General features: G+C 37.0%; 1 long non-coding RNA gene across 3 annotated transcripts in view; it reads right to left on the bottom strand.

Annotated features, from left to right (window-relative positions):
- Window positions 1–27,643, bottom strand: part of LOC100737186 (uncharacterized) — a 566,938-nt gene that overhangs the window by 53,077 nt on the left and 486,218 nt on the right. For 2 of the 3 annotated variants that reach the window (XR_014816033.1, XR_014816032.1), the window contains exon 3: window positions 16,663–16,784. The exons of the other annotated variant lie outside the window; for it this stretch is intronic. This is a non-coding gene — a long non-coding RNA (uncharacterized LOC100737186). Of the gene's footprint in view, window positions 1–16,662; window positions 16,785–27,643 lie in introns of those variants that run through there. 3 annotated transcript variants of the gene reach the window in all.

Below are 27,643 nucleotides of genomic sequence, written 5' to 3' on the forward strand. Positions count from 1 at the left end.
GCTTGGCTTCCAACATGTTTATTTCCCACCTGAACAGAGAGCTAATTATGGATATCTCTATTAATTGATCAATAGACATAGGAGAGCACTACATATTCACCATGCCTTTGCCCCTTTTGCATATATTAAGTACAATGAAAAGTTTTCCTTTAAACTCAACCTTCTTTCCTTTTCAGCTTAGTTTTGAGAAGTTAAAAACAAACTTTTGATAAGAAATGCTACCAAGGCAGGTGGACATCAGCATTTGTTAAAATTTCTCTCATGTATCACAGGGTTGCAGATTCTGCTCTAGAGTCAGTAGTTCTCAACCTTGGCCAAATATAAGACCAGTGATTCTTATACTCTGCATCAGAAACACTGTTGAATTTGCATTTTTAACAGGTTCCCAGGTGACAATGATGTTCCAGGAACCCACTTTGAGAACCACTGATCTAAACGATAACAAAATCAGCTTCCTCTCAGTTTGCCCATGACTTATTTCTTTAAGCTTCCACTGATGACTGAAACCACTTCAAAAATATGGCAAAATACCATGAAATCTACCAGATTCTTGTGACTTCTTACAAAGAAAAAAATAAGTATAGGTACATACTCATACTTGTAGATGTGCCTACTTGTTTTAACCACACAAAGGGATTACATTTACTATGGATTTCTGATACTATTTTTCTAATACTAAAAGTTACCTACAAACTTTGACAATATAGGACAGTAGAGTACATCTTTTTCAAGAGTGCTTTTTTTTTCCCATAGGAAAAGTAAAACCTGGGGTTACCAATCTGCAGCAAATGAGCCACAGTGGAAAAATTTTAGTGCAAATTATTGTAGCCATATTTTTTAGGAGATTGAAGAAGAATGATAATTGATTTAAAAACTTAAGCAGATTATGGCCAATTATTGATATTTTAAATTGTTTTTCTAGTGTTCTTATGCTCTTTTGAAAATGGCTCTTAAAAAGCTTTATAGTTAATTATTTAAGAAAATGTAACTTAGTTCTGACTTGATTAACAAGCTGATTGGCCTTGAGCTAGTCATTCACCCTCTCTGGGTTTTATTTTATTTGAAAAACAATCTATGATTTTCCTTCAATTTATATATTTTTTTAAATTCTTAGAATCAAGTATTGTACACATATCAAAGAATATGTTTAAAATGTATAAGATGTAAAGAATAAAGTTATGATGAATACCTGTATCCCATGATCCAATTTGTGAGACATTTTTAAAATTTTTATTTTTATTACAGTATAGTCAATTTACAGTGTTGTCAATTTCTGCGGTACAGCAAAGTGACCAAGCCATACACATTATTTTTCTCACACTATTTCCCATCATGTTCTATCCCAAGGGACTATGTATAGTTCCCTGTGATGAACAGTAGGATCTCATTGCTTATCCAGTCTAAATGTCATATTTTGCATCCACCAACCCCCAATTTTTACCATATTCCTTAAAGCCTCCATGTGTCCCTATCTGATCCCACCCCCTTCTCTTTCTGCTTGGAAGAAATTTTACCATGAATTTAGTGATCATCATTCTCTCATTTGTCCTCATGGGTTGGCCAATATGTTGACATGACCAAATGTATGTTTAATTTAGCATGCTTTAAATGTTCTATAGACATTCTTGTATGGTATGTTTTCCCCTCAGTAATGGGTACTTTTCTGACTCTAACTCTAGTGAAACAGGTTTATATACATTTTGCTAATCAGCCTTGGGTACCCTGTTAGACTTCCTGCTTCAGACTATGTTCTGCTTCACTCTTTGACTGAGTTGAAACTAGAGGCCAAATTACTTTTACTTGGATGATACTCTCAAGGTGAAAAAAAAAGGTCTGTTTCTTACCTGACTCTAATTTCTTACTTTAATTTAGGTTTTGGTCTTGATTGGCCCTTATTTTCTTCTTAATTCCATAAAGAATTTAACAAAGTGTTTTCAATATGTCATCCATATTTTTAGTAGTAGTTTGGACCTAAAACTATATTAGGCAATTGAGACAAAGTTAAATAATTATGGCTCCTGATTCCTAGAAGGTTGAATCCAGACTGTGGAAAGGTAGTCATGCAATCAAACAATAGAAATACTTACTGACTTTCTACTTTTAGACACAAACTAGCTCAAAGCAAGAAAAAAAAAAAGAATAAGCACATAAATTAATGCAATAGAGAATAAAAAACAATAGAGAAAAAAAATTGACAAAACCAAAAGTTGATTCATCAGAAAAAAAATAACAAAACTGATCAACCTTTAGCTAGACTGACCAAGAAAAAAGAGGACAACACTCACATGACTAGAAATAGGACTCAAAGAAGAGCTCAACTGCTCTGGAAGAAAATGGTCTGGCAGTTCTTCAAAAAGTTAAACTTGGAGTTCCCGTCGTGGCACAGTGGTTAATGAATCCGACTAGGAACCATGAGGTTGCAGGTTTGATCCCTGGCCTTGCTCAGTGGGTTAAGGATCTGACAGTGCTGTGAGCTGTGGTGTAGGCTGCAGACGTGGCTCGGATCCCGCGTTGCTGTGGCTGTGGCATAGGCCGGCGGCTACATCTCCAATGCGACCCCTAGCCTGGGAACCTCCATATGCCACAGGAATAGCCCAAGAAATGGCAAAAAGACCCCCCCCCAAAAAAAAGTTAAACTTAGAGTTCATGACCCAGCAATTCTACTTCTAACTGTATACTCAAGAGAAACTAAAACAGGTATTTAAATAAATACTTGTAGGAGTTCCCATCATAGCTCAGCAGAAATAAATCTGACTAGTATCTATGAGAATGCAGGTTCGATCCCTGGCCTTACTCAGTGGGTTAAGGATCCAGCATTGTTGTGAGCTGTGCTGTAGGTCACAGACTCAGCTCGGATCTTGTGTTGCTGTGACTGGGGTGTAGGCTGGTAGCTACAGCTCCAATTTGACTCCCAGCCTGGGAACCTCCATATGCTGGGGATGTGGCCCTAAAATGACAAAAATAAAAAATAAAAAAATACTTGTATATGAACATTCTTATCAGGACTCTTCACACCTGCCAGAGTGAAAACAACCCAAATGTCCATTAACTGATGAATGGAAAACAAAAATGGCATATCCATACAATGGAATAACTTATTCAGCAATAAAGAGAAATGAAATTCTGATTCATGCAACAGCATGAATAAACCTTGAAAACATTAAGTGAAAGAAGTCAGCCACAAAAGACCCCATATTTTAAAATTCCATTTTTATGAAACGTCCGGGAGAGGCAAATTTATGGAGACTGAACATAGATTACTGGTAATCTAGAACTGGGTTAGGGAGTTTTGGGCAATAATGGGGTGACTGCAAAAGGATACAAGGTTTTGTGGGGTTCTGGAGTGATCAAAATATTTTAAAATTGATTGTGGTGATGGTTGAACAATGCTATGAACATAGTAAACACCATTGACTAGTAATCTAGATGGGTGAATTGTATGAGATGTGACATTGCTACTGAATGATGAAATCATCCAAGCTTAATTTCAAATCAGATATATTTTTAGATATTTCACATGTGATCTTGGCAGACAAAGCAACTTGATCCCTAGCTATCAGATTAAATAACATATTTTAAATAGAGATAAAGGGGTGGTGAGTTACTTTAATTGCTTTAGGGAATAATATCAGAACTTATTTCAAAACTCTATTCTTATGAGTTGTGGCAATTCAGATAAACTTAATTATCTTTGAAACTTAACTTCCTAATTTGTAAAATAAAAAATGATTTGGGGAACATCTAGTAAGTCAAATCATAGACCTTAGGTTAGTGGCAGGGAGGTAACTTAACACAGTAATTATTAATTTCCCTGTTACATTTATCAAAGTACTATTTACCTTATGTTGTAGGATGATAGGGAAAAAAACCATCCTATATATTTTCACACACAATGACTAATACACAAAATTCAGTTTGTTGGGAATTTATATCTAAGTCCCACTTGATCAGAGAGAAAACACTAACAGAGCATTTTTGGACACAAAAGAAAAGGAAAGATGCATCTGAATATTTACTTTCTATTCATTGGCCCATCCTTATGCATACATTTTTTTTTTTGAACCTTGCTCTCAAACAGAATCTGAGAACATTAAAAGCAGCCAACTGCTTTTGCAACATAGCAACCACCATCTAAAGCTCTTATCTGCTCTTTGATGATTGCTCTGCTGCTTCTGTCATGTGCTCTTTCCCCAGAAGCACTTCAGTATTTGCCTGGCATGTTGGGCAGCAGTGAAGCAGAGAAAACAGGTGGCCTTGATGGTTGACTTAATGATGTGTTAAGTGTTCATTTCTGCTGAGTTAACACAGCCTTTGGTGTGAATGTCTAGTTTTATTGGGTCACTGTCAACCAACATGCACAGAGTACTACATTTTAAAGATCTGTGGTTTGAGTGGAGCTGAGCATGAGAATAATAACTAGAAGGGTGACATGGGGTGATCATATGCAAGAGGATTAGAATGTAAATTTCCTTTGCCTCCAAGCACTTTTTTAAAAATATAAGCATGTGTCAGGTATTCTGCTTTGAATCACCTTCCCCTCACTCCCAACTAAGGTATCTAGAAATACTGGCTGTCTTATTTTGCTTTGCTTTGCTTCTTTAAAGAAAAAAAAATTATTGGATAATAATAAACATTTTAAAATAATTGAAGAAGAGAGCTATCCTATTTATTATTTTAAGAAGTGGTTTTAAATATGTGAACTTCAAAAATAAAATTTTAAATATAAAAGCCTTAGTATATGAAGTATTTTTCCAACAAGTTCATTCCTTGCAATGTAGGCATAATATTTGTTGAGATGAATAAGCAAGTCATAATTTTATTAGCTAAGCGTCCTCATCTGTGATAATAGGCTGCTGATATATTAGGGAAACTGTAAGTTTAGGATTTATTTGCAGTAATTGAGCAATGAGAAAAAACATTATAAATATAAGCTTGATAAAGAATAGTAACAATGACCTTGGTGTTATTACCATATTATGATTGACAAAGTACTAATAGATAAAGGAGAATGACACATGACAAAAAATATTTGACATACTTTTGCTCATAACATCATAAGCCTCAATATTGGAAGTCAATGTCATCCCTCACAATTATCAAGTGAGAATTATAAATAAAACATGATTATACATATATCTGATATACTTTATTTTTCACTTGAAAAACTCTAATCATCCATTAAAATCTTCATATATATTTTATAATAATTGTAATAGCAATGGTATTACTGAAATTTTATAACATTAGCATGAGGTGAAGAAGTTGACTATCCTATGAAAGAAACATTTACAAATTGTACCTCCAAGATTTTGAAAACAAAAAAGTATAATGGTAATATTCTGATCAATTATCTGATCCAAGGAATGGTGTTTCATACGGAGATTTCCATGAGTAATCACTCCCTTATCCTCAAAGGTAGGTAGGGTTCTCCTTACTTTTCTGGAAAGGTTCCAAGGTTTGTTAAAGTCCTCAGAAAGGTTCTGAGATCCCAAGAAAGTCCCAAGGTTTATTAAAGTTCTCAGAGAGGCCTGGGATTATTATAATGGAAATACCCAAAAGGTGGTAGCTAATAGAGGGCTCAAAGAGCTTTGAGGTAAATTCACAGAATAAATTATTGGGCACCTTGGGAAAACAAATTAAAACAAGAATTTCAGACTGTTTCGGCCATCAAAACCTAGGTAGGTACAAGTCAGACTACTAAAAGTCATCAGGGCCACTGTCCCTATAAAGAAACCTTTTTGTGAAAGAAAAAAGAAGTAACAGGGCTATTGCTAGTGGGAATCTCTGAAGCCAAAGCTGCAAAATTGTTGGCATGACACAAGTCAAGTACTTACAAGCTGTTAGCACACTGGCCACCCAAATCTAAGACCACTTTGCTGGGCTAAGTTGGTTATGGAAAGGGCTAGGTTGACGCAAGGTCACTCACCAACCTCAAGAAAATTTCCATGTAAAACACCCCAAATCCCCCAACCCAGAGGCACATCCCCTTTGGGCATTCATATGGCTTAGAGATCCAAGGCTTAGCTAAAGGAATGGGGTCCTTTAGTTTCAAAGAATTAAGCATGCCATTTTATGTGGTCCCAGAAGCTACAGATACTTACAAAAATGGTAAAATCTTATAAAGACAACCTAGAATTATGATGGCCGTTATGGAGAATGTTTCATTTAGACAAATTGTTCATTTAAGAAGTGCATTTAAAAGCAAGTGTTGATTTGTTTTCACATCAACAAACATTAACAGGGGTACCTATGTTAATTGGCAGGCAGAAGCCTCTGAGAAAAGCTTTAACATTCCAAAATAGCTTCATTAAAAGATTCACTGCAAAAGGCTAATGAAAAATTAAAGACACAAGCGGTATCTAAAACAAAAGATTCTAAGACTGTCATGACCCTACTCCATGAGACTCTATGAGCTTCCCTGAGTTTCAAGTGGCAGGTTCAGATAGTTGCTGATCAGGGAAGGAAGGGGATGTAAAAATAAGAGAGGAACAGTCAAGCAACAACAGCATAGCCTTGGAGCAGGATCCTGGTTCCCTCCCAAGGGATACACATAATTATGTAGGCATGTTATGCACCTAAGAAAAAAGTTATATTTCTTATGCTTCTTTTACAAATGAATATTTTAGAATTGAACAGCTTGGAGCTCCCCCTGTGTTTCTCCCTCATTGGATTGCACCCTGAACAGAATCACTTGTAAGCTAAGGATTAGGTACCCTGAGCACAATTGCCTGTGGATTAAAGATTATTAGCACATGATGTTTTTCAGGAACTTTCCTAGTTTGTTCTGCTCTCTGATCAATTTGGCCTTTTTGCAAGTATTATTATTCCAGGCCACAATCCAGAAGACTACCACCTGGATCATGCTGAGATTTCCTGATGCCAGCTTTTATGACTAAAATTCTCCCAAAGAAGAAAAATGCATGTTTGCCCCAATCCTGATTCTTATCTGAAACCCTATTTTTTTTTCCTTTTAGACTATAAAACTCCCTGGGGAAGACTATAATTCTTCCCCAAAGGAGGGCACAGTCTTTAAGGCATTAGCCTGCTGTGGCCTCCTTTGCCTGGCAAGCAATAAAGACTATTTTTGTTCCTCCTTCACCCAAGCTCTTGTCTCCATGTTTCTATGTGGTACTGGTGGACAGAGGCTGTTTTGGCAATGCTACTATTCCCTTCCATCCTCCTTCACCTGAGTGCTCACAGTCTACTACTTACTCCTCTATCTGAACTGCCTTTCCACCCTCAGAGAGCAAAAGACTATAAACAAAAGTCCTCCAAGTAAGTGGCTTGACAACTGCAGCAGCTCCAAGACCTGAAACCTAAAACACCTGGGCCTCCCCCACTGCACACTCCTAGAGGCCCATCAGCAAAACCCTGGCCCAGGAATTGGCATCTCATTTGCAGTCAACTGGGACTCTGGAAAGAAAGATTGTGCTCAAAGATTTTGTTGAATTCTCTCCCATGAACTGAAAGGCCCCCACGTCTGCTCTCAAAATAAGGCCCCTCCCAGGATTGATGGTCTCTGAAGCATTCTCCAATAAACTGCTTTCAGATATTCCCCTAAACAGCCAAGAAGAATCCAAAAATTAATGGCAAACCTTGCCAAATACTGGTAGATACCAGGGCAACACTCTCTACCCTAAATCCCACCTGCTTGGAGGCCTACAGATAGGAAAATGGGAAAAGTGGCAGAAGCCAGTGCAGGGAGAGAATTCTTACCATCAGCTCTGGTGGAGCTCTGCAGAGCCTGGTTGAGAAAGGCAGTGTTAAATCAGTATATTGGAACCCACAAAATGGAGGCCGCCCCAGTGGCCCAGACCACATCAAAAAACCCATCCTGAGGACAGGGCCCTGATCAGGCCAAAGCCAGATGAAGCAGGATGATTGGCCAGAGGAAGCCTATAGCACCCATAGGAGTGATTTAAAGGACCTCCAAAGCATGCGTTGCTCTCTCTTCCTCTCTTGCTCTTTCTTTCTCCCCCCACCCCCATCCTATCCTGCCTGTGTTTTCTCTGCACCTATCTTCTCTCTATACTCTCTTTAAATAAACATTTGTTTCATTACCCTTCATATCTTTGCTGAATTCTTTCTCCAAAGGAACAAAGTTCTGGGGACCTACATCGAGTGGTTAGGGTTCAGCACTCTCATCTGATAGCCACCTGAGAACTATGTTAACCTCTGTGTGACACCACCCAGTTACCTCACCATCAGCCAATCAGAGAGTTGTGCTCCAGCTGATCACACACCTTGTGACATGCCCCCAACCCCCAACCCAACCTCATCTGGCTTTTAAAATAGCTTTACTGAAGCCCTTCACTGAGTTCTGGGTTTAAAACCCAGGGTGTGAACTGCAGTTTGGCACTTGCTACATAGAGTAAAATAAAACATGAGCCACTGAGGCTACCAACCCACATCACCCCTTGAGTCTCAGGGTGGAGACCAAGAGTGAGGCACTCTGTGCTCTGGGAAAACTGGAAGAACAGGCCTTCAGATAGTCAGATATTTTTAGGAGAAGATTTTATGTGCCCAATTCTTGCATCTCCACCTATGTAGAAAAATGCTAAAATCCTTCATGGTGATGTTTGCTCCTTGTGACTGGTAGTAACCTTCAGAAGATCAGCAACAAACTTTTGTAAAATGTGTGTGTGCTGCATGCACCTCCCCCTCACCTTTGTCATATCCTGATATTCTCCCTTTTTATCCTTGGGTGGTCTTTCAGCCAGGTCTGTAGTTAAGGATGAAGAATGTCATGGTCATCTGTAAATGGAGTCACCTCCACGAGTGAAAGCTGTGAGTCCTGCAGGCTGTGAAAACTCAGGATACTGGCCCTGATAGTGGAGGTGCATATCAAAGGAATGATTTCAGGGAGCCCAGACCTGTTTTGTTCCTGCTCCCTGCCCTTTGCTGCAAATACTAACTCCTATATATCCTAGCTCCTCCCTCACCACCTCAGAGTAGTTTCTCAGGGCTACCTGAGATTCTGTCTCCTGGGCTTAAGTCCTAATTTCACTGTAAATAAAACTTAACTCTTAACTTTCAGGTTGTGTATTTTTTTAGTGAAAAGTTATGGCGACCACACAAGGGACCCAGAGAAGACTTCTCTCCTTCACCTGAACTCTACAATGAATGGAGCCTTGGTACCAGCAGAGGCCCCTTGTGCCATCCATCTCCTCGAGATGTCCAGACAAATTTAGGTGAGTTCCTCCTGGATCTTGGTCCTCTGGCATTGGTTGATGATCCTGAGTTTCATTTCATGGTGTGTAACAGGTACCTGCCTCCTCAGGTGAAAGAGACTAAGGGGGGCCTGGTTGAAAGATACCAGGGAGAATACCCCCTTAGCAGAGAAGCTGGGGGAAGCTGGCCAGGGAATACCCTCTCAGTGGGGAATAATGAGGGCAGGGAATACCTTCTCAGTGGAGATGCTGGGGGGAGGCTCAGTTGAGAGATACCAAGGACTATACCCTGTCAGTGGAGGCACTGAGGGGCTTGGTTAACCACCTCAGTAGAGATGCTGGAGGGGGGGAGTTTGACTGAAAAATACTAGGAAATATATTCCCCACCAGTGGAGACAATGGGAGCTCAGCTGAAAGATATTGTGGTTTGGCTCAGTTGAAAGAGACTCAGTGGTCTGTGCTGAAGGTTTGGGTAAGAGGCTGACCTGATGCTTTTCCTCAATTCAGCTGCATTGTTGGGATAAAGGTGAAAGTATTACATGAGAGCCTTTGCTCCAAGGAAAAGGGACAAGACTCCCTCCAGCCCGTTATGGTTTTCTCAGGTGACTGAGAAATTTAATGGGGTGGTGGAAGCTGAGTCCTCACACCGTGCAATGGTCCCATAGGGAAACTCACTCAATTAAAACCTGCTCAACTAGGGACACAAATAAGAACTGGCCATTCAGTGATCTAAGCACCCATGGTGTCCTATATGCCACTGGGAGACCCGAGACAAGTTAAGAGGAGGCTACAAAAACTCTTGGTAAAACCTAGAGGAGTTAAGCTCTCAAGAAGCACACTGGCTCACCACACAGTGTCACTAGTAGACCTTATCTCTGACAGATTCAGCTTAAAATCTCTCAAGCAAAAAATGAGGGGTGTCAGAAAGCCAGCTTCCAACAAACACCTCAGCCAGGTTTACAAGTACCTAGTTAATTGGGTATTTAAAAAAAAAATGCCCTGAAAATAGCCAAAATGGACTCTCATTAGATATGCAATTATTGAAACAAATTTTTAAAAAGTCCTCCCAAAATGTTAACCTGAGGGAAAAAAATCCCACTAGGAGAACTTGTTTCCTGTCCCTGAGCCTTGAGACCAGAGCTCTCAGGAATGCTTCTTATCCAGACCATCTCTAACTCCTGAGACTTAAAAACAGATAAAATGGGAAAAGAAGTATTTTTATAAGTACCACACACTAACCATTGCGCCACTGGAGCTACAAGAAGTTTTTTTTACAAAAACTTATTCCAACTGTTATTTTAAACCAGTGAGTCTTACCTGTGATATCTAACTCAAGACTAACCTTAGAAAATGAATTTATGAGATTTCTGGTTGTGTCTGCCTATGTGTTTGTATATGCATTATATACATCTTAACTTTTGGATGGCATTATCAAAAATAATTTGTTAAGTGAGCTCTACTTAATTGGCTCAAAGGAAATTAAGCACTTATACAAATTCTCAAATACAAAATGTAAATTTCACCCCAAATAAAACTTAACCCTCAACTTTCAGGTTGTATATTTTTTAGTTGACAAGGGCATGAGTTACAGTCTCATCTCTTTGTATGGTCCTGCATCAATCTTCTCGCCTCTAAACTCAGGTGTTTCAGTATTGCCTGGCCTTCTGAGGGTTGGTCACATGAATTTGCTTGTGGTAGCAAAGCAAATTCTTGGGGGAACTGGCTAAGACTTTCTTTTGGCTTCTTGGCTCTGGATCTTGAGGAATAGAATCTTTTGCGCCCTCTTTTGTATTGCCTGTTATGTCCATGAGACCATTTAGTACTGCCAGGAAAGCTTACTCTTTGTAATAGCTGAAATCTATTTCAAGGCATTTGAAAGTATTTTTTTTTTTTTTTTTTTTTGTATTTGTATTTTTATTTTTTTGACACACCATGGCTTCAGAAGTTCCAGGGCCAGGACATCAGCCCTGAGTGACAGACAGCAGTGACAATGCCAGATCTTTAACTGGCTAGGTTATCAGGCTAGGTCACCACCCTGAAAGGACTTCTTTTTTTTTTTTTTTTTTAAGTAGGTATATGGTCAGAAGTTGGTAAAATTGGAAGCTGATATTCAGAGCCTGAGAGAAATTTTTTTAAGGACTTTCCCCCTAAGCTCAATAAAACTATGCATCCAGAGGGAAAGAAGACCTTTCCAAAGACAAAGGGCTCAATCTAGAACATAGGAATCTTTATTTCTATCTTAGTTTAAGCTCCTAATGGAAAGAAGCAAATTATAAATAATGTAGTTGGATGGATGGATCAGAGTCTTGGAATCATTCAGGTTACAATCCAATTCTTTGAGAAATAAGACACAGCTGTTCTTGTCTTTATAGGACCAGAGAGCTGATTCATAAGCAATTCAAAATCCACTTATGGAAAAAAAAATAAAAATCATTATAAAACAAAACAAAATTAAAAATAAAAAAACAAAAACAAAATCCACTTTAGCCTTTTTACTAATCCCCAAGCCTCCCATATTCATTCCAAAAGGCCTGTAGGTATTGTACAAATTCTAGCCTTAGGAAACAAAAGTCCTTCTGGAGGAGCTTGCATTCTTTCTCTGTGCCTTGGAGATGTAAATATTATACCTGGTCTTTCATAGTAAATGAGGGTTATCTCTTTGAAATGCAAACTTCAGGAAAGTAACTCTTACCAGAAGAGAGAAAAAAAAGAGGGGAAAAGTCTATTTGGAAACTAGGCAAATGAAAAATCCTAAAAGTCTTCTCCATAAAAATTAGTAAAAAGTTTAAGCCTGGAATTCCTGTAGTGGTGCAGTGGAAATGAATCTGACTAGGAATGAATCTGAGGTTGCAGGTTTGACCCCTGGTCTTGCTCAGTGGATTAAGGATCTGGCATTGCTGTGGCTGTGGTGTAGGCCAGCAGCTGTCGCTCTGATTAGACCCCTAGCCTGGGAACCTCCATATGCCACAGGTGCATCCCTAAAAAACAAAAAAACAAAAAAAACAAAAAAAAAAAAAGAAAGAAAAGAAAAAAAAGAGCTTAAGCCATCTGAGCAAGTAACCTTAACTTATTCCATCTGCCAGAAACACAATTTGGATTCAAGTTTTAAAAAATAAACTAATGAGTTTTACGTTATTATACCTGTCTCATGGCAAAAAGTTTTAAGATAAACGCTCTTTTTGTGTCTGTATGTTTATGTATGTCTATGCACATATGTATGTTATAAATGTGTGATTTTTTTTCTAACTTTGGATGGTATTTGTAAAGAGCCCTATTCAGTAAATAAAAGCTAGTTTAAGTTTGTTGTTTTAATTTAAAAAAGCCTGTCTTTAGAGCTATAAGTATTAAATATAACACTTTTACTCTATCTATATTTATTTAACGTCAACTATAAGCTCATGTTATCTCTGCTACAGAATTTGTCAGCAAGAAAGACAACTTAAGATGATGATTAGCTATTTAATGTCCCAGAAATTTTCATTAATGCTTTAAACAGAATTGTATGAAATGTGGAACTCAAGCCACAGCCTATCAGCTCAAATACAAAACCTGAAGCTGACATATAAAACCTAGAGCTGACACTCATAACAAGCCTGGCTCCCTCCCAATAAAGAAGTAGCCTCAAAGCTTTCTTTCTCTCAATACAGAGATGGCTTACCCAAGCAGGCTCTTATCAGGGATGAGGAAAGTTTCAGACTTCAGCAAAGCCCCACCACCCTTTCCCTTACTCTCTGGCTCTATAAACAAGCAGATAACTACCACTGGAGCTGGCTCTTCCTGATTAGCAGAAAGTTATCCTCTGCACTAGCAGCATTTCTTACCTCAATAAATTCTTCTTTCTCTTCCCCTCACTAAGAGTCTGGAAATTCTTTTTCTAACCCAGGCTTGGACCATGACATGAACAAGCAAATTAAATAGACGCAAGTAAAAGTTTACAAATAAACTTTTCAGCAATAATTATGCTTTATGATGCCAACTGGAGATTGGCACTTTCCATCCACCTCTACAAGGAATGAATCCTGAGCCACTGCAGCTGCTGACCTTCAACACTCCTAAAAGAGCTCAGGGTGGAAATCAAGAGTGAGGCACTCTGTGCTCTGGGAAAACTAGCAGAACAAATCTTTAGGCAGTCAGATATTTTCAGATTTTATGGGCCCAATTTTTGTATCTCCTTGTATCTAGAAAAGCACTAAAATCCTTCACAGTGACATCTGCTCCTTGTGACTGTCAGAAACCTTCAAAAGACAAGCACAGCTTTCAGCAAAATGTGTGCTCAGTTGCACCTCTCCCTTCACCAAAATCACATATACCCTGACTTTCCCCTTCTACCTCTTTGGAGTGGTTTCTCAGAGCTATCTGAAATGCTGCCCCCTGGCTATAGCCCTCATTTTGCCTGAAATAAAACAACTCATAATTTTATATTGTGTATTTAAAAATTTTTTAAAGACTTTCCTTTGTGGCTCAGCAGGTTAAGAATCCAACTAGTATCCGCGAAGATCCCTGGCCTTTATCAGTGGGTTAAGGATCTGGAATTGCCTTAAGCTGTGGGGTAGGTTGCAGTTGACTCAGATCTGTTATTGTCATGGCTGCTATGTTGTAGGTTGGCAGCTGTAGCTCCAATTTGACTCCTAGCCCAGGGAACTTCCATATACTGCAGGTGCAGCCCTAAAAAGGAAAAAAGAAAAAAATATTTTTAAAAAATTAAAAATTTTTGATTATTTTTTGGCCACATTCATGGCATGCAGAAATTCCAGGGCCAGGGAGAGAATCTGTGCCATAGCCGTGAGCTGAGCCATAGCAGTCACAATGCTGGATCCTTAACCTACTGCTCCACCAGGAAACTCCATGTTGTGCATTTTTTTTTAGTCTACAATGAAATGTCTACTCAAAACCTGTTTCTAAAACGTTTTTGTTAACTTGAAACTTTAAAGTTATACTGAGATAAGTTAAATGACAGATATTGATTGAATATCTATATCATTCCCAAGCAAGATAAAATACTGAAACATTAATTACAAATCATAGGTTTATCCATTTGGGGTTTCCTTTTACAGAGGAATTAAAGATATCTGAGTTTGATTGTAAACATGTTTTGTATCACATTGAAAATTTATTATGAGGAAAAATACACTGCTAGAAATTTTGAAATGCACTGTGAAAGAAAATTCATATTTTATGGCAAGACAAGAAAAATTTAAACAAATTTTTTTCCTCTGCCCTTTGTCCTCCTCTGTCCCCTCTACTCTGCATCATGCATCTGCGTTATGCATTGACTGAAACTCCCTCCTTGGCAGAAATACAGGGTCAGCCATAAAGGGTAACATTCTCCTAGCATCTACAGGACAACTCCTTAAAAAATAACATTCTTCTTGATCTCTGTCTCAAAAAACTTATATAACTCTGCCTTGACATCTAACAAGTAGAATAGTTCTTAGAACTTTCTGAGATGCTCTTCCAGGGTTAATATCCTCAAATTTGGCAAATAAAATTCTCCATTTCTTTCTTAGATCAACTGATTAATTTTTCATCAACATATAAATATGCCAGCTCACAACTGCTTACCTTTTAGTTTTCACTAGGAATTCAGGGTCCTTAGGATTAGAATTTTAAATAATATATGTAATTAAAACTACTCAAAATAATAAGGGTGAAAGAAAACAACTGTGTATGAAAAATAGATAAAGAAAGTAGACTGTATTTTTTTTTTTTTTTTTTTTTTTTGTCTTTTTGCTATTTCTTTGGGCCACTCCCACGGCATATGGAGGTTCCCAGGCTAGGGATTTAATCGGAGCTGTAGCCACCGGCCTACGCCAGAGCCACAGCAACGCGGGATCCGAGCCGCGTCTGCAACCTACACCACAGCTCAAGGCAACGCCGGATCCTTAACCCACTGAGCAAGGGCAGGGACCGAACCCACAAGCTCATGGTTCCTTGTCGGATTCGTTAACCACTGTGCCACGACGGGAACTCCAGACTGTATTTTTTGATAAGGAGTGACTTTGTTTGGTAAGGGGAAAAAAAAGCAATTTTATCCTAAAGTGAAATGATTGATTGTCCCAGAATGAGAAAGAAGGAAAAAACACACAACAAAATCTGAATAGAAATACAAGTTGTAAAAATTTCGTGGAAAGGAAGTCTTGGGAAAGGAATTTTACATGTAGACAAGCTGGCTGAGATTGGAATGGATTTATTTAAGTTTGAAAACAGTGTTTTAATATCAAAAATACACTGGGAGCAAAATTAGAATTTGGTTTGCTCTCTGTTACAGAACAAAGTTTACTTTTATTATTGGTCTGCTTTTAAAAAGAAATTATAAACAAAGGCTTTTCTTTACCTTTTAAGTAATCTTCCTGGACAGGATTTTTGTGTCTTACCAAAATAATTTACTGTTTTTCATGTTGCCTTTATCAGGTCTTTGATTATTTAAGAAAACGCGGTCTTCTCCATATTAAAAGAACTAAATTTGTTCACAGCTATGTTAACAACATAGTTCTGTATTTTAAAAAAATCTTTTAATGTCACTTTAGCTAAATAAAGTATTATAATGAGCTGTGATCCTATTAACCAGATAAGCCTTTTGTCATTTTGGCTACTTCCTCGAATCAAGTTCTAAATGGAGTTTTTGTGATCTCAAAGTCATTTTGAGATCCCTCAGAGAGCCCCTGCAAAATATCAAAGGATTTGTCTCTCGCCATGTAAAAGAGAGATGTTAAACTAATTAGATTTATGTGATATGTTAAATTACACAGGAAGCACTGTCGAGTAAGAAGCGATGTTTAACCTTCTTAGATCATATTTTAAAGTTTTTCAGTAATTATATAAAATTGCTAAAATTTTGTTATGTCCTAGTATAATCAGTCATAATTCCAGTTATCATCTTAAAATGTTGTGTTATAGAAAGAAGCACATTTCCTTGGCAATTCCATTATAATAAACTCTCAGCAGATGTTTACCAATTGTTATTTTAAAATCTTTTGTCATTCGAAGACAATTACTTCACTCTGATTCTCTTGGAAAAGTGAGATTCATGGAAAGGACCCTACCAAGTACTCTTGACCACTGACACTGCAATCGACTTAGAGGGTGTCAAGCCTCTGGTGCATATTCTACAGCTGAAGAAAGCTCCACCTGATATCTGATTCTGTAAAACCGTTGAAGATCTCAAAATCAAACTGACTAGGAAGAGACAAAGCCAATATCTAGGTAGACTGCTTCTTTCCAAGACATCAGAACAAGAGGATCAAGAATGTTTCTTTACATTCCTCCTTCCCTTTGACCATCCTTTTCTTATTTTATTTTTATTTTTTTTAAAGTATAGTTGATTTATAATGTTGTGTCAATTTCTGCTGAAGAGCAAACTGACCCAGTCATACCTATACATACATTCTTGACTATCCTTTTCTTAATTCTTATACTGTGAAGGTCTTTATTATTCTTTTCTCCATCTTTTTCCTTGCCCTGGCCTGAAAAGATAATGTCATTGTTCACATACCTCAAGCCAGGCAAAGGACTGACCGTTGGATTTGCTAAAATGTTGGTGATCCTATAATTCTTTCTGCCTGTGATAAACTTCTCCCCAACTTCCAATGCCTCAGTTTCTGTGGAAGAAGTTCGCTGGAAAAATAATTATGGGGAAATGGAGATTCAGTTACACAAAATAGATAAACAGGCCAACTGACTTAAAGAAGTATCCTTTTCTTTGGGATCATTTCTTGACTTATTTGATTCTACCTGATTTAGATCATGGGGACTCTGGCTCAGGAGTACTTCCCAAACCATGGGCATTGTTGTGTTGCTAATAATTATTGTCTCCTCAATATATTGCTTTCTCTCAAAAGTTCTAAATGCATGTAGGCAGTCATTGATCAACTTACAGATGGTCTCTGTCTGAATGGAATGACACAAGAGAACAGAAGAATGTAATCAGCTCCAAGAATAGGAGTATGACATTACCTTCTGTGGATGGTACATTGAGACCCCAAAAGGCAATGGTAACAGTAATGAAGAGTCACACTAAGACTGACTTTTTTTTTTTTTTTTTGGCCGCCTCTGGGCATGTGGGAGTTCCCTGGCCAGGGATCCATCCCATGCCACAGCAGTGACCTGAGCTGCTGCAGTAACAATGCTGGATCCTTAACTCACTGTGCCACAAGGGAATCCCAAGACCAATGTTTTTGATCAAACCTCTTGAATGGCCAAGAGGATCATCAAAAAAGGGAAACTGTTGAAATAATTCTATATGACCAAGATCTTTCCTGGGGTGCCACATCAGCAAAACCAAAACTTAGATAATTTTGTGTTCCTGCAAATACTCCTCCTGACCAGAAATGCAGTATAGTCAATCAACCCAAATGCCAAGCCAGGTCACTTTAAACATGGTGAACTTCATGGCTCCAACAAAGCAGATGTTTTCTATTTGTCTCTTCTTTAGTCTTTATTTTTCATTCTATAAAGGCTTCTTGCCTTTCACCCCCTTATCTGGTTCTCCCAAAGTTCTGGTCCATGAAGTGGTAAAGTTTGTTTGTATCACATAAATTGTCTTCTTTAATCATTTTTTACCAAAGGTAATTTATTAATTCATGTGTGAATAAAAATAATATAACACAGCAAGTCATTATAAACCTGCCTCAGAATGCATCATTTTGTGCTCATGAATACTTTCCCTATAAATATGATGTTCACAAAGGGTAAGGTAGAATCGATGAATCTTTAATTGAAGTAACCACATGCCGGCATTTCATATTAGCACACAATCTGTCAAAATCTGCTCTTAATGGCCCAACAAATATTTTCCACAAGATTTTAGTAAACAGTTTCAGTTAGCCTTTAGCCTGGAATGCTATGGTTTGGGGATAGTTATTCTGATATCATTATGTTTGATGATGTACTTGATTACTTGACTTGGGATGTATTCCAGCACCTTCAGAGTAATTCAATTAGTAATAGCATCATGAAGCTTTTCACCACACAGGCATGATACCTGCTCTAAAGAAAATTAAAAGAGAATCCTTTGAGGTACACTGTACAATTTCCTTATTGTTGAATAATGTCAAGGAATAATGCCTTAATGATTTGCAAGCATGAAAGTATAAAAATTCCAAATCATAATTTTTATTTAAAACAACTGATTTGGAGTTCCCATCGTGGCACAGCGAAAACGAATCCGACAGGAACCATGAGGTGGCGGGTTCCACCCCTGGCCTCACTCAGTGGGTTAAGGATTGGCATTGCCGTGAGTTGTGGTGTAGGTTGCAGATGCAACTTGGATCCTGTGTTGCTGTGGCTGTGGTATAGGCTGGCAGCTACAGCTCTGACTTGACTCCTAACCTGGGAACCTCCATATGCTGTGGGTGCAGCCCTCAAAAAGACAAAAAAAGACCAAAAAAACACAAAAAAACCCAAAAACATCACTGATTGACTTTAAGGAAAATTCCATGAGGCATTCAACATAATAACCATAGGCATGACACATTTTAATGTTTATGTGTAACTATAAGCATGACACATTTTAACATTTGGGGAATATACTGTTTTCCTCACCAACAGTTCTTTTAGATAGGGATTTTTTCCAGTGGTGTTGACATAATACTGCCATTAAAAAAGACAAGCTCAATTAAGCACTACATTTTTTCAGTTTTTATTTAACCTCTGTTTAGCACATCAGGAAAATGGTAACTTTCCTTCTTTTCCTTAACTGTAAATTAAGTTTTAAATCCCAACTGTCCTTTATAATATAAATTCTCAGTATATTAATAATAAGCTGAAAAGATTACCTTGAGATTTATTTGATCATATGTGCCCTGTAGAGATCTTGAATTAAAATTTAACCCAGTTTGTATTGCCACTAAAAATATCTGGATTAAAAAAAAAATGAATGAAAATCCTTGAAATTTTTCTAAATCAAGGGGAATCTATTACATATTCAGAAGAAGCAATGTTTTATTTTTTATTATAGTATCTAGTGAATCATTATTTAAATGTTGCTCTAGTGTTTGTCTGAAAATTTCTTTGTTCAGCATTCCCCCTCTGAAACATGTTATTTACTACCAAAATAACACATGTTTATTCATAAAGCATACTGCATTCACAATGCAAGAATTCTTACCTTGTTGTCTATAAGCATGCACAGTGCAATTTTAGAATTGGTGTTTAGGAGACTAACAATAAGTCGACTCTATAATTTTTCAAAGATGTAATGGCAATGCTATAGTATTATGCATTTTGAGTAGGAGAGAATTATATAGCTAATAATTTTAAATTACTCAATATAGCCACTAGATAGCAGTATAAGTCTTTGGACTCTCAAAATGAAATACAACCTGAACAATTTTTAAATTATGTATTTCATATTAGCTTTCATTAAACCCCCCCAAAAGGAAAAATCTGAGGTAAAAAGTCAATGTTATAGTATAAAGTATTTCTGAATTGCATTCTACTTTGATTTGGTATGTTCCGCTGTGAAATTAAACAAATAATTACCTAGTACATTATAGTTAATAACTTCAATTTATTTCATTTTATTCATTAACTATAAAAGCAGCAGGATGTATTTATTACTGAGTATGATACTCAATAATGATGTCTAAAAATTGTGATTATCTGTAATTAATAAACACTGTAATTTCAGTGCTGTCATTAAGTTATATCAATGAAAAAACTGCTCATTTTTAATGTGTAAGTATGCTTACTGCAAGTAAATTTTTAACATTATGCTTGTATGGTAATCAAATGTAGAAGTTTAGACATTTAATCCAATGACAGATGGAGCTCACATTCTCCAAATCCCATAAAAATGACAAAAGAAACAAAAATGAGAACTATCGATAGCATTGTTGGAAAATATATTGTTACTGTGATAGAAGCACCAATGAATTGTTAGAAGTTATAAAGTAGATGGAATTCAATGGAAAAAAATTTTTTATAATGTATATCTAGTCATCCCATGGTATCTGTGGATAGTCAAGTCCCTTATGCACAATGGTGTGTATTGGCATTAAACCTACAGACATCCACCCATATACATTGTCATCTCTAGATTATTTATAACACTTAATGGAATATAAATGCTATGTAATTAGTTGCCAATATGCAGAAAATGCAAGTTTTGGCAAATTTGGAAAATTTCTAGGACTTAAAAAAAATGTTGGAACTAAGTTTGGTTGAATCCACCCATGTGGAACCCACAGATACAGAGGACTGACTGTATGAGCTCTGAGGAATCAATGACAGGCAAAGAACTGGGGGACCAGAGAAGTGAAGAGCTGATTCTCCCAATCAATCACACCAAAAAAGCTGATTTTGGAAGCAGGGATGGGGAGTATGATAACTAAGAGAATTTAGAAACTGTGGAACTGAGTGGGTGCACAGCCAGGTGCAGTAAGAACAGGTGGCCCTGATGTTTACTTACAGATCAAAACTGGCCAACACTTTTTTACTTTAAATAAATGATGCATCTTGGAAGGCCAGTTTTGGGGTACTGCGGTTTGAAAGAGATCTGTCTATGTATATATATAAAGTACTTCAGAACCACCACAAAGTATTTTTGAAATGAAATTACTTCTGAAACAGGAAGGGAAAGCCCCAGAGTTTGACACAGGGAACTTATTTTGTAGCTAGAAGAGCCATGTTCTGGGTCAATAACCATTGTACTTGACATTTTTGTAAGTGACAATGATAAAAGAACTTAGGTTTCCTTAAAAGACCAATGTGGTTAAACAAAGAGACTAAGTCTTTTACAGAATATTCTTCATTAGAAGTGCTATGTTTCAAAATAACTTTATCTCTTAAACTATACAATTCAACTATTCCTTTTTCAAATATTTTTAAGACTTTGGGATAACAGTTTAACTGTTCATCACTATCATATTTAATAAAAGAAATAACTTTTGCTCACCTAATTTGCCAAAAAATTTAAATACCACTGGGAAATTACTAAAATTGTAATGCTAGCTAACATTTTTGAAAGCTTACTAGGTATCAGGCACTATCCTAAAAAAACTTTAGATTTATTTTTTAAAAAATTAATTCTATAACTCAATGATATAGGTAGTATACTATCACCATAAAAGGGCCACAGTAAAAACCTATTAAAGTATAGTGAGTTATAATCTAGATATGTCAGTTTCCTAATCCATGCCCATGCTCTATGTGGTAGGTAGAGTATTCAACCCCAAGCCCCTGCCAAAAGTTTCTATGTCCTGATCCCCAGAACCCATTAATATGTTATAATACATGGAAAAGAGGAATTAAGGTGGCAAATGGAATTAAGATTGCCTACCAACTGACTTTAAAATGGGAAGATTATCCTGGATTATCCAGTTAGGAGCAATGTAATCACAAGTGTTCTTAAAAGGGTAAGACGGAGATAGAAGAGAACAAGAGAGATAGAAGCATAATAAAGACTCAGTACACTATTGCTGACTTGGAAGACAGAACAAGGATCCATAAGCCATGGAATGTGGGTGCCCCCTGGAAGATGGAAAAGACAAGGAAACAAATGTCCCTAAGATCCTCCAGAAAGGACACAGCTCTACTAACATCTTGAGTTTATTCAGTGAGACCCATTTTGGGTTTCTGAACTATAGCTCTCTAAGACAATACATTCGTATTATTTTAAGCTATTAAGTTTGTGATAATTTGTTCCAGTGGCAATAAAAAACTAATACACTATTATACTCTCATTTTTCCTTTTCTCACCAAAACAAATTGCTGAGCCTGCTATATTGATTAGAGGGTGTATCCACCAAACTTACTGAATCTGGGTTTCCTGTGAAGCCTTTACTTAAACAAAACCCTGAACCTTCCAACTGGTTCATGAAGTCATTTCTTCATGAAGAAACCCAGTGAATAACAAATACCTATGAGAAATTTAAGAATTATGCTCTTTAAGGTGTGGAGGAAAGGGAACCCTCCTACACTGTTGGTGAGAACATAAATTGATGCAACAGCTATGGAAAACAGTATGGAGTTTCCTCAGGAAACTAAAAATAGAGCTGAAATATGATCCAGCAATCCTACTTCTGGGTATATATATCCAGACAAAACTATAATTCAAAAAGATACATGCATCCTTTGGTCATAGCAGCACTATTCATAAGACACGGAAACAACCTTAATATCTACCGACAGATGAATGGATAAAGAAGACGTGTGTGTGTGTGTGTTTGTGTGTGTGTGTGTGTGTGTGATGGAATACTATGAAGTCATAAAAAAGAATGAAATAATTCCATTTGCAGCAACATGGATGGACCTAGAGATGATCCTATTAAGTGAGTAAGTCAAAGACAAATGCCATATGATATTTAAATATCTAATAAGATATTCACATATCTATAGGTGGAATCTAAAATGTGACACAGACAAACCTATGTACAAAAGAGAAACAGACTAAGAGACCTTGATACAATATCTGTGGTTGCTAAGGGGGAGGTGATGTGGAGGAAGGATGGATTTGGAGTCCTAGGTTAGCACATGCAAACTATCATATACAGAATGAATAAACAATACGGTCTTACTGTATAAAACAGGGAACTACATTCAATATCCGGTGATAAGCCATAATGGAAAATAATATAAAAAAGAATGTACACATATGTACAACTGAATCACTTTGCTGTACAGCAGAAACTAACACAACATTGTAAATCAATTATATTTCAATATTCTCTAAGGACTGCTCATTGGTAAGAACTCCTGTTTACTGGGCTTAAGTACAACCTTATGGTATATTAACATTTGCCCTTCCAAAAGTCTGAACATGGTGATGTGGTCACAAAGTACCTAGAACCATTTGCCTGGGGTGCTCTTTAGGTTGATGACCTTGGCAGCACTCAGGACTATCAAAATTATGCCTACCAAAATTATTGAGCCAAACTGTTGCCTGTTTTTATCTGAGCATCAAGTTTGGTTAAGTTTTATAATTTTTTTTTTAGAAAAGAAATTGGAAGATAAGTAAAAATGTGGAAGAAACATTAGATAGGACATCAGGGGAATGCAAATCCTGGTCCTGATTAAATTACATGTGGTTTGGTCAACTTTGTTAGTTATTTAATTTCCTTCAATTTCCTTAAGCAAAAGACAGTATAATTGCATAAGCAAGTGTTCTAAAATATTTGGTCAGAAGGCCCTTTCTCCAGACATCACAGGCAGATGAAACAAAGAGAGATTGACATGCTCTGGCTGAAGGACAGAGGGATCGACTGTCCCAGCATCCACTCCTCTACCTCCCCTACCCCATCTCCCGGGCCCCTTGTGGAAATGTGGATCACAGTTTGAATATCACTGCATTATCTGCTCTCAAATGACTTCCATGAAACAGTGCTCATGAGAAACACATGGTGAAATGGAAAGATACACAAGTTACATTCTTTGTTACATTGCCATCTGGGGGCAAGAATTTAGTTATTTAAATATCAATTAAATGAAGTAAAATAATACAAATATTATTTAGATGATATTTCTTTCAAAACCAAGGTGGATAACCTCTAGAAGAAACTGAATTTCAAATGTACCTTCAGATTTAAGATATAAATATGAAATACAGAAATGGAATAAGACATGAAAAATTTAAAGTGCATAACTGTGAACTTTACATTCCTTTCAGCATCTTTATGTTACTGCTGTTAGCAATTGCTCTTACTCCCTCATACTAATCTTCCAGTCCACCCACACTAAAGTAAGGATATTTTAGTGAAGCTTCTGACTTTACATTTGAGAAAATGTAAATTTACTGAGTTGTGAAAAGTCACTCTCCCCTCCATAATGCTCCAGATTTTAACTTAGAGAACATTTTTTTTTCAATTATTAGCACTATAAACATCTGTTTTATATATTTCTTCTTAATAAGAAAACAAAAGAGAAATCTTGTACAACTCTAAAAAAGTATATTTTAGAAGACTTTAAACCACAGAAAAATTAAGTATTAAAAAACATTATTTTGAGAAAGTAAATATTTACAGCTATATATTTTAACCCAGGTAGCAACATGTATATCTGTGAATTTGTTATAAAATTCTAGGTTTAAAATACATATAAATGTATATACAAGGCTCAGTTCCCCTTTTGCTAAAGGTTATATTAGATGTTATCTAAAAATAATATATGACTATTTGAACAGCTCTATCTACAAGAATTAAGAATTATGATCTTTAGGTACTGTTCATTGTTAAGAACTCTGTTCCTCTGTATTTTGGGCTAAGGTATGACCTTATGAGTATAGTAGTTTTAGGACTTGTCAGCATCCATAGAATAAGTACACATGTTTGAAGTACAAAACCCACTGCACACTACGTTCTGGTGAAACAGTTAGCTTTACTCATATTAGACATTGACATAAATAGATTAAATAGCTGGCTAAATATATTTTTTTGTATAATGATTTTTATTTTTTCCCATTATAGCTGGTTTATAGTGTTCTGTCAATTTTTCACTGCACAGCAGAGTGACGCAGTTACACATACATGTATACATTCCACTTTCTCACATTATCATGCTCTATCATAAGTGAGCAGACACAGCTCCCAATGCTACACAGCAGGATCTCATTGCTAATCCATTCCAAAGGCAATAGTTTATATCTATTATCCCCAAACTCCCCATCCATCCCACTCCCTCCCCCTTGGCAACCACAAGTCTGTTTCCAAGTCCATGATTTTCTTTTCTGTGGAAAGGTTCATTTGTGCCATATATTAGATTCCAGATGTAAGTGATATCATATGGTATTTGTCTTTCTCTTTCTGACTCACTTCACTCAGGAGGAGAGTCTCTAGTTGCATCCATGTTGCTACAAATGGCATTATTTCATTCTTTTTTCATGGCTGAGGAGTATTCCATTGTGTATATGTACTACATCTTCCTAATCCAGTCCTCTGTCAATGGACATTTGGGTTGTTTCCATGTCTTGGCTACTGTGAATAGTGCTGCAATGAACATGTGGGTGCATGTCTCTTTTTCAAGGAAAGATTTTTCCAGATAAATGCCCAAGAGTGGGATGGCTGGGTCATAGGGTAGTTCTATGAATAGTTTTTTAAGGTACCTCCATACTGTTCTCCATAGTGGTTGTACCGGCTTACATTCCCACCAACAGTGCAGGAGGGTTCCCTTTTCTCCACACCCCCTCCAGCACTTGTTATTTGTGGACTTATGAATGATGGCCATTCTGACTGGTGTGAGGTGGTATCTCATGGTAGTTTTGATTTGCATTTCTCTAATAATCAGGGATGTTGAGCATTTTTTCAGGTATGCTTGTTGGCCATCTGCATATCTTCCTTGGAGAATTGTCTATTCAGGTCTTTTTCCCATTTTTCCATTGGGTTGTTGGTTTTTTTGCTGTTGAGTTGTATAAGTTGTTTGTCTATTTTATAGATAAAGCCTTGTCAGTTGCAACATTTGAAACGATTTTCTGCCATTCTGTAAGTTGTCTTTTTGGCTTCCTTTGCTGTGCAATAGCTTATAGGTTAAATATTTTAAAACTTAATTGGGGAGTTCCCGTTGTGGCGCAGTGGTTAACGAATCCGACTAGGAACCATGAGGTTGCAGGTTCGGTCCCTGCCCTTGCTCAGTGGGTTAACGATCCGGCGTTGCTGTGAGCTGTGGTGTAGGTTGCAGACGCGGCTCGGATCCCGCGTTGCTGTGGCTGTGGCGTAGGCCGGTGGCTACAGCTCCGATTCAACACCTAGCCTGGGAACCTCCATATATGCCGCGGGAGCGGCCCAAGAAGTAGCAACAACAACAACAACAAAAAGACAAAAGACAAAACAAAACAAAACAAAAAAAAAAAACTTAATTGGATCTTCAAGAAAGAGTTAGAAGATTTCTAAGAGGCAAGGGGAGCAGAACTTGGAGGAGACTTTGTGGCATTCCCATCATGGCTCAGCGGAAATCAATCTGACCAGTAACCATGAGGATGTAGGTCCTATCTCTGGCCTCCCTCAGTAGGTTAAGGATCCAGCTTTGCCTTGAGCTGTGGTGTAGGTCACAGATGTGGCTCGGATCTGGTGTTGGCTGTGGCATAAGCCAGCAGCTACAGCTCCAATTTGACCCTTTGCCTGGGAAGCTCCATATGCTGCAAATGAGGCCCTAAAAAGACAAAAAAAAAAAAAAAAAAAGACTTCATGTAACATGAAAAAAAAAAGTTAGACATGTATATACCAGCTGGAGTCTGGTATATAATCTTAAAAACTCCTCAGTTTAATCTTAAAAACTCCTCAGTTTATGATGATGTCCAATCCATGATAATACGATTTAACTATGGATTTCAAAGCTACAATTTTGCTTTTTCTTAATAAAAAATACTGTAAGCAAGACCCTGAGCATTCAGAAGTTGTCTCAACTACAATAAAGATCTTTCTGATATCTTTATTAAATACAAAAAAGGTGGGTCAATATTTCTAGGGATCTAACATGTATTTAAATATAGAATAACATGCAAAAAATAGCTATATACTATGTACTCTTTATATTTAATGATGTATAGTTGATTTACAATGTTGTGTTAGTTTCAGGTGTACAGCAAAGTAGTGCAGATACACACACACGGAGATATATATATATATATATATCTTTAGATTCTTTTCCCTTATAGATTATTACAAAATATTGAGTATAATGCCCTGTGCTATACAGTAGGTCCTTGTTGGTTATCTATTTTGTATATATTTATATACAAATATATTTATCCCATACTGCTGATTTATCCTCCTTCCTTCCCTTTTAGTAACATATATTTATCCCATACTGGTAATTCATCCTCCTCCCTTTCCTTTTAGTAACTGTAAGCTTGTTTTCGATGTCTGTGAGACTATTTGTTTTGTATATAAGTTCATTTGCATCATTTGTTATAGATTCCACACATAAGTGATATCATTTGATATTTGTCTTCCTCTGTCTAGCTTATTTCACTTAGTATGACAATACCTAGGTCTATCCATGTTACTGCAAATTTCATTATTTCATTCTTTCATATAGCTAGTAATATTCCATTGTGTGTGTGTATACCATAGCTTCTTTATTCATTCATCTCTTGATGGACATTTATGTTACTTCTATGTCTTGACCACTGTAAATAGCGCTACAATGACCACTGGGGTGTATGAATTTTTTCAAAGCATGGTTTTACCTGGATATATACCCAGGAATGAGATTGCAGGATCATCACCATGACCAAGTGGGATTTATTTTAGGGATGCAAGGATTTTTCAGTATCTGCAAATGAATCAATGCGATATACCACATTAACAAATCGATGAATAAAAGCCATAGGATTATCTCAGCAGATGCAGAAAAAGCTTTTGATAAAGTTCAGCATAATGTTTATGTAAAAACTCTCCAGAAACTGGGCAGAGCAAACATATTTCAACATACTAAAGGCCATATATGACACAGCTACCATCATACTCAGTGGTAAAAAGTTGAAAGTATTTCCTCTAAGATCAGGAACAAGACAATGACGCCTACTCTTTTTTTTTTTTTTTTTT

The sequence above is a fragment of the Sus scrofa genome, chromosome 9, assembly GCF_054392235.1.
Source record: "Sus scrofa isolate SSC_HxYL_T2T_F1_AM1 chromosome 9, Sscrofa_HxYL_maternal_Yorkshire_Landrace_v2.0, whole genome shotgun sequence".
Taxonomy (NCBI): domain Eukaryota; kingdom Metazoa; phylum Chordata; class Mammalia; order Artiodactyla; family Suidae; genus Sus; species Sus scrofa.